At 55.7% G+C, this 10,030-nt stretch overlaps 1 protein-coding gene across 2 annotated transcripts in view; it reads right to left on the reverse strand.

Moving 5' to 3' along the window:
- CSNK1G2 (casein kinase 1 gamma 2) overlaps positions 1 to 9,183 on the reverse strand; it is a 32,859-nt gene extending 23,676 nt beyond the window's left edge. The window contains exon 1 of one of the 2 annotated variants that reach the window (XM_080633778.1): positions 9,118 to 9,183. The gene's annotated coding sequence lies outside the window, so the exon portion shown is untranslated. The other variant, XM_080633777.1, reaches the window with a different exon arrangement.
- Positions 9,184 to 10,030: the final 847 nt, after the last annotated feature.

Genomic DNA, 10,030 nt, shown 5'->3' on the forward strand with positions numbered 1-10,030 from the left:
GCTACAGCTAAAAGGTGGCTACAGAGGTGCTGCAGACTGGGAAAGGAAACTTCTTAAGGGCTCACCCAAAAGACTGCTCTCAAACAGGCAGATCTAGCATGACCTCACTGGTCCCCCCCTTTACCTTACCTGCTCAAGACCTTCTCCTCTGGGCCCTACACAAAGGGCTTCATTTATAAAGTCAGAGGGCTCACCCACGTGGAGGAACAGGCAGGATACACCCCCCAGGAGGACCCATTTCATCTTCCTGCTATTAATATCCGGAACATGATTTGCACGAACAAAGTGTCCCTTCTCCCTCATTTCTGGGCTCTCACTTCTCTGGTTTGTCCCAGAAACCCCAGCCAACACACGTCCATCCTACTCTAGTGCACACTGCCATCCAAAACCCAAAACTTGCCTTCTTTGAGTTAATCACTCCTGAGTCCAGCTCCCATCACCTCTTCCAGCTCCTGCAGACAGGACACAGCTCCCCTGACTCCCTCATTCGTTATGCAGCCAGTTTGTGGGCTTAAACACATCAGCACTCATGGAAATAAGCCAAGACTTCCCGCAGCTGCACAGTGCTGTTGGGTGCCCACTCACAGCAGCCCCTCTGTGGCCCTTCAAAGTGGGAACACAACCCCAGAGGGGCTCTAGGATGTGGTGCAGACACTACCAGAGCCTGTGGGTTGGATGGACACAGCTCAGTTGTCACCGCTGATTCATCACCTCCATTACAGATGGTACGAGGTGCCTACAGAACATGCAAAAAGGAGTCTGTTTGTCACCTTCCTATACAGCGCCTGATCCCCTTTATTGCTGGATGGAGCTCTGACAAAAGCCTTTGCTTCCTCAGCACCAAACCTGTGACTAAAAGCCACAGCTGGACTTGGCCCTCCCTCACATGGCTCCAGGCTGGGATTGAGGGCTGCCTACAAGCCCTCTGCTACACTGGAAGGAGAAAGTCCTCAGTCTTTCAGAGCTGGGCTGAACTCTGAACACAAGCGCCCAGGCAAAGCCTTCTCCTTGGGCTGGCTTGCAAACAGCCTCTGATTTGGCTTCAAGAGAAAACATGTTCTTTCTGGATCTAAGCATAAAAGAGTTAAACATGGCCAGAAGCATCCAATCAAGAGCACAGGAAGTCAGGGCAGAGGGTTACCATGTAGCTAAGGAAGCCCAGATTTCACATCCAGACCCAGAATTACCAACCTGCCCTGCCTGCAGAGGGGCTGCCTGCTCTGCCTGAGGCACCTATGGAGCTGGGAACAGAGGAGCAGGCTCCTCTTCATCACCATATCCTCATGCACCACAACCAGCCCATACAGCCCACAGAGATGCCAGCACAACCTGAGCTGACATGCACCACCAGCATCCCAGCGCACAGCCCCACAGAGCTGCTATCAGCACTGGCCAGCAGCAGCAAACACCCCCCACAGGCTCACACAGGCTGAGCAGTGGTGTGTGTGCGGGGGGGGGGGGGGAACACTGTGAGAAGCATCATCCATCCAGAAAGGCGAGAGAGAACAGGAGGAGCCACAAGCACCTCATTGAGCAGGTCACAGAATATAAGAATCAATGAGGTTGGAGAAGACCTTTACGAGCATAAAGTCCAACCGCTCTGCAACACTGCCAAGGCCACCACTGCTGCTGGGTTCAGAGGACGGGAAATCCTGCCCTTAGCAGGATCCACTGCAGAGTGGATCACAGCTCAGGGCCTCTTGCCACCAAAGAAAGCAGAAGCAGCAGAGCATTACTTGTCCGATAAGCTGCTTTTATCACAGAGTTCCTGCCCGCTCCAGCCCAGCTGTGCACAGCAGCCCTGGCTGGGAAGCGTCTCCAAGCCTGTGCCTTTAAAGCCTGGCTGCTGCGAGCAGTGAGCAGTGAGCAGACACACCCTGCTCCAGCCCAGCACACAAACATTTCCTCTCGCTGCTCCCGCGCTGCGGCGCAGCCTCAGCCGCTGCCGGACCTGCCAGAACAGCAACGCAGCCTGTTCCACGCAGCCCTGCAAACACACACACTGCAACTGCTTCCTGAACCCCCCCTGCTGCCCTGCCCCCAGCAGTGGGCCTTCTCCCCTCAAACTTCTTCCTTAAATCAAATATTTAGAGTCTAACAGGCATTCCTCATCACAGGCACAAGTTAAATATTGGCCCTAAAACAACAGCAAGTGCTTTTAAATGACTGTGGCTGGAGAAGCACTGCTCTGGACTTTGATTCCTGGCTCTGCACAAGAACAGGAGCAAAGCACCGAGTGTCACAGTTTTCTCGCAGGAGAAGTCAGATTTCAGGCTCTGCAAGTCCCCTGCTAGGACCAAAACCAGCAGTGGGAACTGTCCCCTGCTTGTGCCTAACCACACTTCGGGTTCCTGTCTGCTGTCACCAAGCCAAGCCCACTGCAGTGCATCCTCTGCACAGGATTATTTTGAGTCTTGTTTCCAGGTCTGCACTTATATATACTCAGAGACACATCAGAGAAGACCTGCTGGGAAGCATGGGTGCCATCCAGACTGCAGTGATGGCATTTGTATGTGCTGTCCTCCCTGCTCTGGCTGCTCCACCACCTTTCTCCCAAGATGCCCACCTTTCCATGCCTGGCAAAGCAATGTTTCCAGTGCAGACGATGCTCTGGGCTGTTCCTCCTCTGCAGACAGCTCAGCTCTTGCAAGAAAATACCTCAGCATGATAAGAGCCCCAGGAGTCAGAGAGATGTCAGAGAAAGGAAAAGACAAGGAGAAAATACAACATGCGGTGAGGTCAGTACACCTGAAGCACAGCAGCACTGGGCTCGGGGACGCTGTGGGCATTTTCCATGCGGAGCAGAGCTCCCGTTGTGACTCTGCAGCAGAGCTGGGCCTGGCCTCACCCCAAAGCAACCCTGTGATGCTGAGCCCAGTGGCAGGCAGGACTGCTGCAATTCCCTCCCTGCTCGCACAGCTCCTGCTGAAGGCAGGCCTGAAACCACCTGAAACCAGAGTGTGATCCAACACAACAGGGCTGCCCAATGTTTCTCCATGGCAAAATGCCACAACAGGTTTACCCAGAGAGCTTTAGGTACAAAAAGGCTCCTGCAGCACAGACAGCAGGAACAGAACAGCATACTGCACAGTAACCCCCATTCACAGGATTTATTCTAGACCCAGCTAAGTTCAGTATGGTGTGTGTTAAATAAGCTTCATTTCACCCTCCTGAAATTGGTGCCTGCAGATCTGGTGAGCCTGAGCAGCACTTTGCTCAGCTCTCCCCACTCCAAGCAGCAGCCTGGGAGACAGAGCAGAGACCCGAGCAGCGGAGAGATGCTCCCTGGCAACATCCCCTGCTATTGGGTAGATGGAGAGTGTGACAGTCTGCTCTGCCTCTGTCTGCACCCTTCCCTGCACTCAGTCCTACCACAGCACTTCAAGCTGGAAAATCTGCTGAGGCCTCTGACAATCTCTTCTGATCAGGCAGACACCCCTATGGAAACAGCCTGGGTTTAAAATCAGCTGCAAGTTACCCTGGAGGAAATGTTAAAACCCCATCTCTCCAAGCACTTCCTACTCCTTCCCGTACCACCGAAGCCCACTGAGCGACGAGCTCCAGCAAGTTTGTGCAGGAATTCCCAAAGCTCAAGGCAGAGACTAGTCTCTACCTGTCAGCACCAACACCTCTGGTGCCTCGTCCCACAACACACTGACCCCACACCCACCAGAGCTGACTTCTGCTCCTCAGCTGCTGGCTGCCAGCAGTCCCTTCCAACACACACACCACCCCTCTGCTTCCAGCGCTTGTCCCAGGTCACATCCTTCATATTCTCTGTACTTGGGAACAAAAAAAAATGAGCCTTTGACTCAAACCTGCATCACCTTCAGGATACGGGGAATCAGCATAGTTTGGGGTGGGGGAATTCCAGCACAGCCTGCCCCTCGCCCACATGTATGGGACAGAAGGTGCTGGTAAGCACCATCCTCTCCCTGCATCAAACTGGGGAAGCCAGGAAAAGAGTATAAACTCTGCCAATAGTCCATGCTAAAGAAAGGAAAAGAAAGAAGTTTCTGGCTTTGTTGTTGATACCGTCAGGACCATCTCAAAAGCAAAAAGCAGTGAGATTTGCCACCTGAAAATATGGGGCAACAAGTCTGTAAGAACAGAGTTTCTGAGCAGGACAAGACCATTACACCTTCTGGCTCTGAATTGGATTAGTGCTGACCTTTCAGAGCCCAACCAACAGCAAGACTTTCCAGCCTTTGGACTGGGAAGGGGATCAAGTCCCCAGAGCCATGGCCATGCTTCCAGGGGACCTGCAACCCCCCCCCTGCCCCAAGCAGGGCTGCAAAGCTCTTCCAAAGGGAAGCTTCACAAAAATCCAAGTTCAAACCAACCTTAACACTTGTTTATTAAGTACAGAACATCCCTCTCTGAGAAAGCCTGGCCATCACCTGTGTCATTCACTGTCTGGAAAGCAAAAGCCAGGCCTCCCTCATTAAAAACCATTACATAAGGTTAAATAACAAAGGGCCACAGGACACGTGGGTATGTAAAAGTGAACAATCACAAAAAGCTTCTTGGTGTCTCAAACAACTCAAAGAACCCAACCAGCACCTCATATCCAAGGCCTGCCTGCAACAACGTCCTGGCTCATCCCAAGCACTGCTCTGGTGTTCAACTTACTGCCACCTCCACTCCACAGCCACCAAAGGGACGCCAGCCCTTCCTGGCTCTGTCCCCACCGACGGGGCTGGATTCTGCTGCCTGACTGACACTAGAGAGGAAGCTGAGGTCTTGAACCCTTCCCAGGCCTGAGGCTCAGCCCCTCCGGACCTCGCAGGCCAGAACTCCACTTCCCTCACGTCACCATCATCACGCAAGTCCCCTCGGCAGACGAGCTCATGGGAGCCTGTGGGTTTCTCACAGCTGAGCCAGCCAAGACCTTCCTTTCCTACAAGTGAGGATGTTTATGCTGCAACATGTTAAGTGACACGGTCTGACTGCAGCAGAGAAGGCAGGTGTCACCAGGGGACTGCCTGGAAAATGCAACTGTCACCAATCTTCCAGCAGCATGCAGACTGCATGGGCACCTGGGAAAGCTTTCTGGGCACATGGAGAACATTTGTCTTTGTGGAACCAAAGAAGCCAATTTAAAGTCTTGAAAGAACTAACTGGATTCCTCTACTGCAAGAGCAAACTCTCCTTAGTGTAGGCCACAAAAGAAATCATGGACATCTTGCTCCATGCAGCATTTTGAAACACCTGCAAAGTCTGACCTACAAGTTTCAGCTTATCTGAAGAACCATTTCCTAAATGACACAGTGTGGGATCACCTGGAGTGCACCCATGTGCTGCAGGGTTCCCTGCAGGAGGCAGGAGACATGCACTGCACTCGCACCCTGCGCTCTGCACTCCAATTCCCTCTCTGTCCCAGCAGGACTGGGGAGGAATCACAGCTCTGATCCGAGACTTGAAAAGGCAGCCCCATGTCTCACCCTGGCAGCTGATGGGGTAGTGAAGACAAGGCAAGAGAGAGCCGGGAACATCTCAGCTCGATGCATGCTCTGCAGGAAGCTTTTTTTAAAGGCAGTTATTAAGAATAATGCATCACCAGAACATGCAAGGGAGGGGCTGGCCAACAGGAAGGGCTGCAGCTTGCGCAGGCATTCAGAATTCCCCAGGAGATGGAGGGCAGCTTAGTGGGAATGTGGGAGCCAGGCAGAGAGCCCCAAGACTCAGCTGGCCCAGCAGAAAGTCACCTTTACACCCTCCTCACAGCCAAGTCCTACTTCTTTCTCTACAGCGACAGACCAGCTGGAGACACAGACTATCCATAGGAAGTATAAACATCCAGTGAAATGAAACCTCAAAACTATTTATAAGCACGCAGCTTTTCTAACAGGAAGGTAACTTGTTCTCCAGCAGGATCCCTGAGCTGCTGACACTGGCTCCTGCTCCTCCCTTTCCAGCTCACAGGGTAGAGCAGGACCAAAGCAGTCTCCAAACCACGCCACGTCTGGTCTGGGCTCGGGAAGGAGGGTCAATTTCACAGCTTCTCACTGTGCCCAGGACAAGCCACGGCTGCCAGTCAAAGCCCAATTACAGGGCTGTGGGCAGAGCTGCTCCCACAAGCTCCGAGGAAGAAGCCGTTATAAGCACATGAAGGAAGCTCCTGCACTGGCACCCGAGTCTCCCCCCTCTCAGCAGCACTGTGAGGGAAGAGGGTTTGAGTCCTGATGCAGCTGGAAGTCACAGGAGTAGCACAAGGCAAAGCAGGCCACGGCACCCTGGTACCAAACCTCATGTTCACCAGCCCTGCTGAGCCAAAGGCGAGCATCCCTTACACAGCCCTGAGCTCTGCACCTCTCCTGTACACACCCAGGAAGGAGCAAAGCACAGCAAGGCTTGCTGCTCACCTGAGGCTTCCTCACCACCTCCAGGAAGCCTTTAATGCCTGTAGTGCTGCAGCTCTTCTACCTGAAAAGCAGAGATAAACAGCTTCCTACCCAGCCTGGCTCATGCAAGCACTGGTCCTTCTAGCAGGCTGTAAAGCCCCCAGACTGGACGCTAGGCACATACCTGGATGGAGCAGCCAAAGCAAAGGCTTGCTGTTCCAGCACAGTTCATCAGGGCTCCTCCCGGCCAGGAAAACCATGGGGGGCATGGGAAGAAAGCTATAAAGCACCATCAGGCCTGAGTCCAGTAAAGATGTTTACTGGCAGTTGTTCTCAGACATCGTCTCTTCCAGCCCAGGGGGGCTGGAGGGGGTGGGAGGAAAAACACTGATTGTCAGTGAGTACAGCCCTCATGTCATTCCCATTGATCCGCTGAGTCACTCCCGTATGAACAGTTTTGACCACACTGGGGCTGCACAGGAGCTTGGCAGGGGAATACAGAGCATGAGGTGATGCGAAGCCTCCTCACGTACCGACACCAGCAGAGCCAAGCACTCGCAGAGCAGCACCCAGAAACCTGCTGCACTGCAAGTGCCAACTTCCTCCTCTCTGCTCGCTCTGCTCAAGAGTGCTGCAACAACAAAAGCAACCCCAAACCCACTGCAAGGGCAGAGCACAGAGCTCCATTCAGTAGGACCTGAGAAACTGCCGCACAAAAGAAAGTCTCCCCTGCAAACCACCAACTGCACCCCAGTAGTTTTGATGCAACTGCAAATCAGAACAGCAGCTGGTTTGGCAAAGAAACAACTGATTGATAAGGCCTTACAGATTTGTACGCTAATGAGAAGGAGATCAAACCCTGAGCAGACAGACATGGGAGGGCAGTTGACCCTACAAGCTAAGTAGACAACCCCCCAGGGAGAACCGGAGGCTCCCCAAGTGCACAGACCACCACAGACCCCAGAGAAGCTGCTACAAGCCAGGCAGCACGTTGGGGTTAGACCATCCTCATCCATACAAGACTACAACCCACCCAAAGGCCCAAAAGATGCCAAGCAGCAATAAAACCATCACCAAACAATGTTCCTCCCTGTTGCACCAAATTCAACCAAACCCAAGGCAGCTTTGGCAAGTTCCTCCCAGCAGTCGAGCCCATCCCGCCACAGAGAAGGCCTCTCAACAGGATCCCCACGGAGGCCTCCTGCCCTAATTTACAGCAATTCTTTTTCAGACACACTGGCAAACGCCAAACGTTGTCTCCAGTCTGTTATATAAGGCCCGATTTTGAAAGCTCTGTGCTGGAGATGGGGGCTCACTGCATGTGGCAGGGCGATGGGACAGTCCAGCTGGGAAAGGGACATCCACACTCCTCAGAATGCACCTCCAGATGCCAACCACTTGTTGTACGGAAGGGAAACAAAGGGATTAGTTCATGAGGCAACTTCCAAACACACCGGTGCAAGCCACTCGCCAGCCTGCAGCTGTTTCAAACAGGGTTTCACCTGGGTCCCTGTTACCTGTAGTTTGCTCAGAGCACATTCATTTTATGGCAACTTGAAAGAGGTTTAATGAAGTTTGGGTTTTAACTCCAAAATACACAGCAGGTCCCCGTGCTGCCCAGAGCCATTCCTCAAAAGAAAAGACACCGTACCAAATATCCCCACAACTTCACATTCTTTGCCCCCCCAAGAGCCTCACTCAGTTCCCTCTGCCCGTCACCAAACAGGAGGCACAGGCCTCTGGTGGCCTGGTTCCACAGGAGAGCTGCTTCTCATGTGCAAACCCCTCTTCTTGGCTGCCTTAGGAAGGGATAAAGTCAGCTCCTGTCTGCTGGGGGCAGAAGGGGGAGGGTATTTTTCCTGTTTCTCACATTCATCCTCACCCACTTTGCTAAAGAAAAAAAAGCTATTTTAAATATCAGATTCAGCATAGTCCCTTTCCCCAAATAAACACTTCCCAAGCCCTCTGGAGAGAGGAAAGCCACATACAAAGGAGCCAACATCCTGCGAGGCTCCGGCTCCAGCGGGCAGGCCGGGGCAGGGCGCGGGCCCGGCAGACACAACCGGGGAAGGCCCGGCCCCATCCCTGACACCGACCTGGCCCCAAGGGGCTTTAGGAGAGGGGGGACCGCGATCCCGGGTGGACCTGGACCCTTTGCCCAGGGCCATGAAAGAGGGACGGCCGGGAGGAAACGGAGCCAGGCGGCGCTGGGCCCTCCGGCCCGGCCTAACCCGAGCCCCACAGCCCCTTCAGATCCCCGGGCCCTGCCTGACTCCCCCAGGCCCAGCCTGTTTCCCCCTAGCCCCACCACCCCCGCGGCCCCCCCAGGCCAAGCCTGGGCCTCCCCACAGCACCTACCTCGCCCCGTGGCCCCTCCAGCTCTGCGGGCCCTGCCCGGCCCCCACAGCCCCCCAGCCAGCGCCCCGGGCCCGGCCCCCGCCAGCCCCCGCCTGCGGCACCGCCCGGCCCGGCCCGGCCCCCCCACTCCCCGGCACTGCCCGGTCCCGGCCGGGCCGAACCGCAGCAACAGGGCACGGCCCCGGCGCCCCGCGGCAGCCGTTACCTCGGCGGGCCCTCAGCGGCGGGCCCCGCTGCCCCGCGGCCGCCTGCCCATGGCGGCGCCCCCGGCCCGGCTCGCCTCACGCCGCCTCTCGCCTCCCCTCACCACTCCGCCGCCAGCCAGCCACAACGCTACGCCGTCGGCGTAGGCTCCGCAAGCACCCATACGCCCCCCGCCAAGCCGCCGGCGTAAGCGCCCTTCCTGAATACCAACTCCAAAGCGGAGAGGCCCGGCGAAGCCCGGCGCAAGCGCAGCCGATAGGAGGGTGGTGGCGCAACGGCGTTGGCGTAAAGTGCGTTGGAGAATAGGAGGCTTCAGGCAAGCGACGGGAGGGAAGCTTTGCGGCAGCGCGGGGGCACTTTACGGCAGGACCGCGCTTGGCGGCTGCTGGCGGAGTCACCGTTTAACTGCCTGGTGCCCGGAGGTCGGAGCGATCCGACCCGGCCGTGGGAACAGGTCCCGGTACGGGCCGTGGCACCGCTGTAGGGTGAGCTACAGCCCCGGTGTGGGGTGATCGGTGTGGGATCATAGAATAACCGGGTTGGAAAAGACCTTTAAGAGCATCAAATCCAACCATTGCCCAGCAGTGCCAAGGCCACCCCTAACCCATGGCACTGAGGCCTCGTCTCCACGCTGTGTGAACACTTGCAGGGACGGTGCCTGCAGCCCTGCCCTGGGCAGCCTGTTCCAATGCCTGAGCACCCTCTGGGGCAGGAATTGTTCCTCAGCTCCATCTAAACCTGCCCTGGTGCAGCTTGAGGCCGGTTCCTCTTGTCCCATCCCTTGTTCCTTGGGAGCAGAGCCCAGCCCCTCCTGGCTCCATCCTCCTCTCAGGCAGTTGTAGGGAGCCATCAGGTCCCCCTGAGCCTTCTCTTCTCCAGACTGAACCCCCCAGGTCCCTCAGCCCTTCCCCATCACACTTGGGCTCCAGGCCCTGCACCAGCTCCGGTGCCCTTCTCTGGCCCTGCTCCAGCCCCTCAATGTCTCTCTTGGAGTGAGGGACAGTGTGGGATGTATTGACCCAGGTATAGGGGACAGGCCCTGATACATGGTTGAGAGCACACCACTAGAGCAGAGCCCCTGTGGGGGTACAGCCCTGGCATGATGTGCAGCCCTGCAGTGTTCA

The sequence above is a fragment of the Psittacula echo genome, assembly GCF_963264785.1.
Source record: "Psittacula echo genome assembly, chromosome: 24".
Classification (NCBI taxonomy): Eukaryota; Metazoa; Chordata; class Aves; order Psittaciformes; family Psittacidae; genus Psittacula; species Psittacula echo.